The following is a 9,970-nucleotide window of genomic DNA, read 5'->3' on the forward strand; positions in this document are numbered from 1 at the left end:
TGGAACAGGGCCAGATACAAATCAAGAGATTTAAAATCCAGGTGGGAGAATCCCTACTTGGATGAGGCAAAAGAAAAAAATAGGGAGCAAAGATGTGAAAGAATAAGGAAAGAAATAGTTTCATAATTTAATTTGTTTATTTCTGAAGGCCAAAATGGAAAAAAGTCCTGAGAAGTCAACCAACAAAATAAAAAAAATTAACCTTTTTAAGAGGTAATGTAACTATTTCTAAAGGCTCTCTCATTAACATTCTAGAAAAAAATAATTTTAAATAAAACAATGAAGGTTCATCAAACAATTGGGAGATGAAAATTGGATACAGGATACATGTGTAGTTTTAATAGAGACAAATAATGATTTATTGATCAAAAGTACCAAATGCTTTCATTGGCATTCACATGGCAAAACTTCTACAATAGTTGGCAAAGGAGCTAAAATTATAGGTATTCAGTAAAATATCCTAAAATCCCAGAGTAAGAATTCAAATTTACTAAACACATATTCAGCATAAGCTAAATAGTTATTCCTGTGCTAAGTGTGAATTACATAAATGATTAAGGCATGATCCTAATATTAGAGAAATCAATGGTATTGTTAAGGAACTAAATATAATACAATAGGAAACTGTCATAATGATAGTGAAGAGGAAAAATAAGATACAAGAAAAATTTCCAAGGAAATGGAGGCAAGTCTCAGTGCCTCTAAGTCAGCATTTCTCAATCTTAAATCTCATGTTCTGATTTTATTTCATTTGAAATTAAGCCATGCCTTACTCAAATTACACATATAATCCTGGAGACTTTTTCTATGCTTTCATTAGAATTATGCCTTTTGCTCAGAAACACTACACTAGATTTAGACTAGATTTGAGTAGATAAATAAAAAATTTAAGATATAAATGCTTGAGCTTAAACTAAACTTACATGCTGAAGTGAATCTCTACTTCCTTGTATCACCTTACCTCAAAACCACACTCTGAAGAGCTTTTCTTATGCCCAAATGTAGAGGGTGAGCTACAAGCAAATATTTAACTAGTGTCTTCACCCTAAATTGTGGTCAAGGTAATGTAGGTGTATTCATTTTCTATTGCTGTTGTAATAAATCATCACAAACCTAGTGGCTTTAACAACATAAATTCCTTCCCTTACCAGCTCTGGAGATAAGAAGGCCAAAATGAGTCCTATGGGGTATTTGCACAGCCAGTTTCTTCTGGAAGTTTCAAGACGGAGTCTGTTCCTTTCCTTTTCTAGCTTCTAGAGGCAGCCGACACTCCTTGGCTCATGACCACATAACTCTGACCTTTGTCTATTGTCACATCACTGGCTCTTCTGATCTCCTACCAGGACCCTTGTGATTACATTGGGCCTGCCTGGATAACTCAAGATAACTTCTCCATCTTAAGGTTGTTAATTGCGTCTGCAGAGTGTCTGTTGCCATATAAGTTAACGTATTCACAGGTTCTAGGAAGAAGGACATGGACATCTTCCAGGAAGCATTATTCTGTCTACCACAGTAGGTGAATGCACTTTGTCCCTAGTAGGCTGTCTTGAGATAAAATTTAACCAGACACTTCTGTGTCTCAGAGAGGATCTTACTTTTGAGGGAGGGAGGAAGCAGATAAGCCATGCTGTGATTTGGTCCTGGTAACTTCAGTTCCCTTAAAGGTAGTAACTCATCTTTCTTTAAAGAGATGACTCACTATGACCAAAGATCCCTAACGAAGGGTCCTGTGAGCTAATTTCCTAATTTATTTTTCTAACTATCTCTATTTCTGAATGTTCCTAGGAGATGTCATTTAACATCTAAATTTTAAGAAGTCAAGCTTGACTCCTTACAAAACAAATATAAAAGGGTTTTCAGGTTGGTTAACTGAACATTTCATCAAATCTTTTTGTTTTTTTAAAAAAATGTAAATCAATAGGCTCTCCTCCATAAAAATGGCAGGACAGTGTCTATAGTTACCTAAAAGATTACCTTGAAAAATATTAGCCTTGAATACTTATGCCCTTTACTGTAACAATAGACAAGGGTCTATTTTCTGAAATGTTTTTGTTTGTACCATTGAGAAGGAGAACAGTGATGTCAGTATCCACAAAGAAAAGTCATCCAGTAGGCTCTGAATTATATATTAACGGCTGACTTCAATTTAGAAAGTCACAATTATGTGTTTCAAATAAAAGGAAACCTTCAAAAGAACTCATTTAAACTTGTTAATAATAAGAATAAAACTTAAGTTCTGCCTTTCTTGGCATTATCAGAATTTAGATTAACCTCCCCAGAGGAAGTGGTGGAAACAGGTAGGATAAATGTTCACAAAGAAAGAATGACTCATTTGGAAGTTTATACTCAAAATCTGGCTCAGGCGTATTAAATACTCTTACCAAATTAAACTGGAGAGCAGAAGTTTTTTCAGGGTTATATACGATACACTTTAGTCATGTAAATGCATAATTTTAAAAAATATGATAAATATACAGATTTTTCAATCATAATATTCTTAAGAGTGGTCTCTAGTTTGGGCTTATTCTTTGAAAAAAAAAAAAAGCAACTAAATGCCTTTCAAACAATAGCAACAAATTCACTGAAGGACCCCATTGGTCAATCTTTAATAAATATTATATATGCATCATTAATTAATTCAATAAATAATTACTGAAAAATTAGCACATGCCCAGGCAGTATTCTTGGTGCTAGAGATATGAAGCTAAACAAGAGCAATAAAGGACTTATTACCATGTACGTAGCTTACACTAAGTGGGGGATGTTCACAGTAATACCTAAATAATAGTTAATACCTTAATCACATGTTAATAATAAAATAACAATCTCATTAGAAATTGTTACATGTACAATGAAAAAAAAAATAAAGCCAACTAACCAGTTAGGATGTAATGGATGACACAGGATATTTTATATACAGTGTCTAGAAAGACCCCTCTGAGGAAGTGACATCTGTGCAGAGACATGAAGGAAATGATACCACCAGCCGTGTGAAGATCATGAGAAAGTGCATCCCAGGCACAGAAGGGCAGAGCAAACTCCTGATATGAAAAGGAGTTTAGCTCAACAAAGAGTGAAGCCAATGTGGCTGGCCCAGATGAGCAGGAGGGAGAACCATAGATGAGGTCTGTGGAGCAGCCTGGGGCCATGAAGTTCAAGTTGATTTTGAGGGCAATGGAAAACCATTGGGGTGTTGTTAGCAGAAAAATAACATGATCTGACATCTGTGACTGACAGTTCACTCTAGCTGTGATGTGGTGGATAATGGTGGACCGATGAGACAAGACAGTGTTTCCGGTGAAAGATGTTGGTGACTTGGAAGAGCAGGCGGTGTTGGAGCCAGAGGAGGGATTCAAGTTTTGAGAACAATTCCTCCATGATTCTGATGGAACCCTTTTTGTGAGGAAAACTCTTTTTGTAAAGGAAAGTGATGGGAAAAATATAGCCCACATTACTGATCTGAAGGCCACCAGCAATACTGATTGTCTCCTTCTTCTGTCCAATCCAGACACTGCTTACCCTCAGCTCTTGCTTCTGCTGTTCTGGGCAATTTACCTGGTAGCATGACCTAGACCTTCATCCCTGAGTTATGTGAACCTCTTGTCATTGTACTCTTCTCAGGTGGCAGCACACATCCATTTGCCATCAAAATTGGGCAAGGGATGCCCAAATAGATCACCTGCATGCCAAGCATGTTCCTCCCTGCTCCTGTTGTGTGTCATCAGCTGTGCCTCCCTCTGATGATCATGGTCAGTTATGTCTGTCATGATGGAAACTCTTTGTCTTGCCTGCTGGCAGCTTGGCCTGAGAATTCTGAAGTGTGTAGGTAGCAGTGTAGCTTTAAGTTCAGTGGGATGCATACTGGGCCATCTGCTGGAAGCACTCCCTTTTTGGGAACCAGGACATTTCACCACACAGAACCCCAGATATTTAGAGCAGGGAAGCAAAATTTCTCGAAGAGGACAAAAGAATGAATGGGACAAGCCCAGTCATTCTATTCACTAGGGGCACAACATCATAAAACTATCATCAATTCAGAGAGTACTCAGCATCCTAAACGATTAGGTTGGTCAGCCCTACAGCTTCTGGGAGTGTGGTACGGGACACAAGCTCTAGATTACATGGACATGTGCCCACTGCTTCATTTCCTTTGCTATAAAGCGAGTGTCCTTGATACTGTAACAGGAATAAGTGGAGAGATGGGCACTGGGGCATCAGTGATAGGTATCATGGGGCTTCTAAGGTGTAGACTACCTGCAGATTATTTGTGTGTCCCAGCCTTATGTGTGTCTGATTCTGGATATACCACTCCACAGCCTTGTGATACATGAGAGCTATCAGTCAGCAGCACTTCCAGTAGTAAGAAAAGTAGTCCCTCATTCAAACAAGGGAACTGGGAACAGCACATTGTTCCCTATATGCTCTAAAGATTTTGGATGCTAAGTAGACGTTTCCTTATCGTTTGTGGCCCAAAGATTAGTACAATTATCCACTTTCAGAGTAGAAAACTATCAGAAAAAAGCATCCCCTTTTATGGAAATGTCTACCACATCTTTTCTCTGTATTTTCACAAATGAAGCCACAGAACCCTACAGAATAATAAATCTCTTTTCCATCTGACAACTACTTACTCTAAATCCTTTCTCCATATTCAGTACTTTCAATTGTATGTTTCCCAGACCATTCATCCTTCCCTGCACAAAGTCAAGTTCATCAGTGTTTCTCCTAAAGTGTGATGTTGTTTATCATCAACGTACATATAAAGCAAAGACTTCCTAATTCTGCACTTTGCAGCTGGTATTTCAAAATGAAGTCTAAAAGTGTACAATTTCTACTCCTATGCAAGTTTCCTCTTCTTAGATTTGACCTCCTATTCTGGACTATAAAAGTATATAAAACTCTAGTTTTGTGATACAACCCATGATTTAGCTGAATGGATTATTAAGAGCACTGTGCTAGTGTGAAAAATGCTTCTGGTCTTGACTTTTACCATTCATTAGCTCTCCTGTACAAGATGAGCTGTATAATATTATTCAATCCCTGGAACTCTATTAAGATTATGGAATTAAAGTCTTTAGCAAACTTAAGTATCATGCTAATTTTAGTTTATGCATACCAAATGTTAGCAACTATCAACAGTGCATTTTAGTTTTATTGAGTAACCTCCAATGATACAAGAACATAGAAGTGGTCCAAGGGCACTCAGACCACCCACAAGTAGAAACGAAAGAAAAGACTTGCATGTCTAGATCCATTTTGCCTCTCCAAAGATTAGCCTCACCACTCGCTGGTCAGCCTTGAATTATGTGTTGGGAGACATCGCTAAGCATCTACTTCAATCTGTTCATCTTCATGTTTGAATGTGCTTGGCTTGTCATAGAGTTCACATTTTTTACTTCATTCTAAATGGTGTTATAAGATGCTCCTTGCTTCCTTCCACTTCTCTAAGGCAAAAGGATTGTTCTTGGTTCATATATGTATCTGAGAGGCAACTGGAATAGTTGAAGAGAAAGAGAAGAACTAACCTGGGCACTCTGGGAACTACTGACATCTATAACACCACTGTGTGCTCTGTGCCTGCCTGTCTTAGTAGGTCTGATGAATGCCCTAAATTCTGAATATTTGCTATCTCAACCACTGTCTCTAAAAACGTATGCTAATGCCTCACACAATAGACATCATTCCATAAACATTTTAATGATGCCAAATATCTGAACAGATCGTACAAAAGCAGATTTCTGCTATAATCAGTCAACCTATCTCTTTTTCTCTACCTGTATCTATGCCACCATTTCTCCATAAATCACAGTCTAGTCCATGTTACTTCGTAGATAAGCATTGTCCCGACATAAGCCTTGGTTAGAAAGCTTTTTATTGTTGGTCTTGGATGTATATATGTGAACCACTGATCCTGAGCCTACAGATTCATTTAATGACATTCACTCATTGTATAGATTTAAATAGACTTGGAAATCTCAGGAAAATTAGCAGCCTCTATAAATTCTCTAAGGTGGATTTTACTGAACATGTCTAAATATGGCAAGAGCTAGAATATATGTATGTGTGCATGTTTTGCATGTGTGTGTACAGAAAAAGATATACAGAAAATATTTCATACATATATAAAATATTTCAAACTCCAGGCTGTTTTGTTTAGACTTCCTTATTTCAGAAGAGGAAATTGATACAAAGGAAAGCAAAAGAAGACAGATTTTTCTTGGCCCCTTCACTGCTGATGATAAAATTCCATAAGGAAGGAGGGTGTCAAGGGTTCCCACTGCCCTCTTTTGCTTCCTTGCTCTTCTCTTGAAATAAATCTTGACATACCACCATGATCTTTGCAATTAAATTACTTTACTCAAAGCAGATGTTCCCTGGGAGCATTTTCCTTCTGCAGCATGGAGCCTCGCAGTTTCTCTGCTCATTTGTCTTGTTAACTCATATTGAGAGAACACATGGAAGTGGCATGGTCAGAAAGAAATCGGACACACAGAGAAAGTTTAATTTTTGCTTGTAATACTATGCTGAATTATTAAACTGAAAGTCATATAAAATAGCTAAAAGACTAAAAAAGACATAAATCAGCCACCACCTATGCATTTTATTTCATTACTTTTTTTTTACTGCTTATGTATTTTTCCCAGTTTGAATAATGAAACAAAATTAATTGGTTTCACTTTTAAAGCAATGTTATTATAGACATGTATTTAAACTGAGTAACATTCTGAAAAAATATTTTCTATATCAAAATATGTATTTTTAAGGAAACTCTTAATTTAATCCAGGCAGTGAAACATACTTTCCTGTATAGTTTAATGGTTTTAGTCCACTTTAACTTTCACTAAAAGTCTCAGAAATATTTCTATTAGGTGTTAAAAATGTTTTTTTCCTTTTAGACTTTAAGGAGCCAAATTGTGACCTAAAATATAAAAATGTTTTTATTTAAATATCATTAGTTTAGCATGTGAGTTATATAGAAAAACTAATAATATACATAACCTTAACATATTGTCAAGTTTGGGATATCTGAAGTTAATATATTTGCTCTTTATATTTAGAGAGAAATATTTTTGAATGTATAATTAGATTCAAAAATATGCCTCAGTCATTTTATGTAGAAATTTAAACTAAAGGCAATACATAATAAAAATATAAAAAAATTTAAGAACTTTCATAAAGTAACACCATTTTACATTCCGATGTGACTTCCATTAATTGAAGAGAGAGTAGCCTATATTTTGATTCAAACACCACTGAGAGTTTTATGATTCCCTTGGACTTACTAATGGTGAAAATAGCTTTATTTTTCCTTTGAATCAATTCCAAGTTACTGTTAACTAATATATATATTTTAAAGTTATTGATTTTTATGACAAAGACTTTCTCCATCTGGAAAATAAACTATACATTACTGTCATATTCAAGGACAAATGTACAGGATTTGAGTTTGCAAAGCAATAACATATGAGATTTTTAGAGGGCTTTGGCACGGTGGTTGGAAGAGAAGGGGGAGGAGTTTACCTAACTGTGGGAACAACGTACAAGGTCACACATGATCCACTTTAAGATGGACTCCTGTGTCCAAATCAATTTTAATACTACTCTATGCTTGTGATGCACTAAAAGAAAAAGAACCAACCTTCTAATGCCCCCGTGAGTGCAGAGGAACCTTGACACACTCTCACAAGTCTGAGGGGTTGGAACTCAATAGTTTATTCTTTGGAGAGCTTACTCTATAATCCTTTCCCTTACTTATTGACAAAAGTTTATTTGCTTTGTAAATGTATCTAACATTAGCCATCTAGTGATTTTTTTCCTTAGAAGTTTAAGGTTTTCATCAAAATACTTATGTTTTGCTGGACAGATGGAGACTCCATAGAGAAAAATTGAAGTAACTGAGAAAAGAACACATTGCCAATTGCTGTGTTCTAAGATAGACTCTCATTTAAGGCTGTATATGCATACTGGATAGTGGTTTTTAAATGTATGTCATTCAAAAAGTGGAACCATATGCTGTTCTGCAATAATACCTATGTTTTTACTGCTACAGTAGGTGTAGAATGCTATAATGCACATAGGGCTAGAATAGAGAGCAGGAATCTGAGGGAGGAGTTTTAGCTTTGCCATTACCTAGATGTATAATCTTATAATAGTAATTGGACCTTTGTGGGCCTTAGTTCCCTCATTTATAAAATGAAAAACACAGACTAGATTATTTGTAATATCTTTCCTAACTCCAAAAATCAAGGCTTCCTCATTCCACTGTGACTCTTTTTTTTTAAATTAATTTCATTGTTTTTGTTTTAAGTTCTAGTATACATGTGCAAAATGTGCAGGTTTGTTACATAGGTATACATGCGCCATGGTGGTTTTCTGCACCTATTAACACATCTTCTAGGTTTTAAGCTCCACATGCATTAGGTATTTGTCCTAATGTTCTCTCTCCCCTTGCCTCCCACCCTGACAGGCCCCCAGTGTGTGATGTTCCCCTTCCTGAGTCCGTGGGTTCTCATTGTTCAACTCCCACTTGTGAGTGAGAACACGTGGTGTTTGGTTTCCTGTTCCTGTGTTAGTTCGCTGAGAATGATGGCTTCCAACTTCACCCATGTCCTTGCAAAGGACATGATCTCATTTTTTATGGCTGCATAGTATTCCATGGTGTATATGTGCCACACTTTCTTTATCCAGTCTATCATCAATGGGCATTTGGGTTGGTTCCAAGTCTGTGCTATTGTGAATAGTGCTGCAATAAACATTGATGTGCATGTGTCTTTATAGTAGAAAAATTGATAATCCTTTGAGTATATACCCAGTAATGGGACTGCTGGGTCAAATGATATTTCTGGTTCTAGATCCTTGAGGAAAGCCAAAATTGACAAATGGAATCTAAATAAACTAAAGAGCTTCTGCACCAGAGTAAACAGGCCCTACAGAATGGGAGAAAAATTTTGCAATCTACCCATCTGACAAAATCCAAAATCTACAAGGAACTTAAACAAATTTACAAGATAAAAACAAACAACCCCATCAAGAGTGGACAAAGGATATGAACAGACACTTCTCAAATGGAGGCATTCATGTGGCTAATAAACATGAAAAAAAGTTCAGCTCACTGGTCATTAGAGAAATGCATGTCAAAATCACAAGATACCATCTCACACCAATTAGAATGGCAATTATTAAAAAGTGCAGTGGCTCATACCTGTAATCCCAGCACTTTCGGAGGCCAAGGTGGGCAGATCACGAGGTCAAGAGATTGAGACCATCCTGGCCAACATGGTGAAACCCTGTCTCTACAAAAAATACAAAAAAATTATCTGGGTGTGGAGGCACGCACCTGTAGTCCCAGCTACTTGGGAGGCTGAGACAGGAGAATTGCTTGAACTCGGGAGGCGGAGGTTGCAGTGAGCCGAGGTCACACCACTGCACTCCAGCCTGGCACCTGGTGATGGAGTGAGACTTTGTCTCAAAAAAAAAAAAAAAAGTCAGGAAACAACAGATGCTGGTGAAGCTAAGGAGAAATAGGAATTCTTTTACACTGTTGGTGAGAGTGTAAATTAGTCCACTGTTTCTTACAGATAGGCTGTAAAAATTGTTTTATAATCCATTCCACAATGTTTTGGAACAGGGAATGAATTGGCTAGCAACTTTCCTCATTCTTGATGTGGAAGTTTATTTGGTAATTACTCCCAAATATCTTTCTGAGATGATGCTGTCTTCATATGGTGAAAAATAAAATTATAGTATAGTACATTAATACAGGAATTTATTTGGCACATCCAATGATTTTTATGTTGTGTGTTTAAGAATCTACTGGATGGTCAATACTCTGAATTATTAAAAGAAATGATATTTTTAGGGGAGAGTCTAAGAAAGATTCTAAAGAGAAAGGAAAAAAAAGAGATTTAAAAAAGTATAGAAAATTAGAGAAAACATTTGATAAAGCACAAGCTGGATTTGAGAAAACCAG

At 36.5% G+C, this 9,970-nt stretch overlaps 1 long non-coding RNA gene across 1 annotated transcript; it reads left to right on the forward strand.

The window, feature by feature from the left end:
• The first annotated feature begins 1,149 nt into the window (after nt 1–1,149).
• Nucleotides 1,150–8,780, forward strand: LOC108302364. Its single transcript, XR_001824312.1, has 3 exons — nt 1,150–1,516; nt 4,656–4,888; nt 7,865–8,780. It is a non-coding gene; the product is annotated as an uncharacterized LOC108302364 (long non-coding RNA).
• The last annotated feature ends 1,190 nt before the right edge of the window (nt 8,781–9,970 follow it).

The sequence above is a fragment of the Cebus imitator genome, unplaced genomic scaffold, assembly GCF_001604975.1.
Source record: "Cebus imitator isolate Cc_AM_T3 unplaced genomic scaffold, Cebus_imitator-1.0 Scaffold40, whole genome shotgun sequence".
Lineage (NCBI taxonomy): Eukaryota > Metazoa > Chordata > Mammalia > Primates > Cebidae > Cebus > Cebus imitator.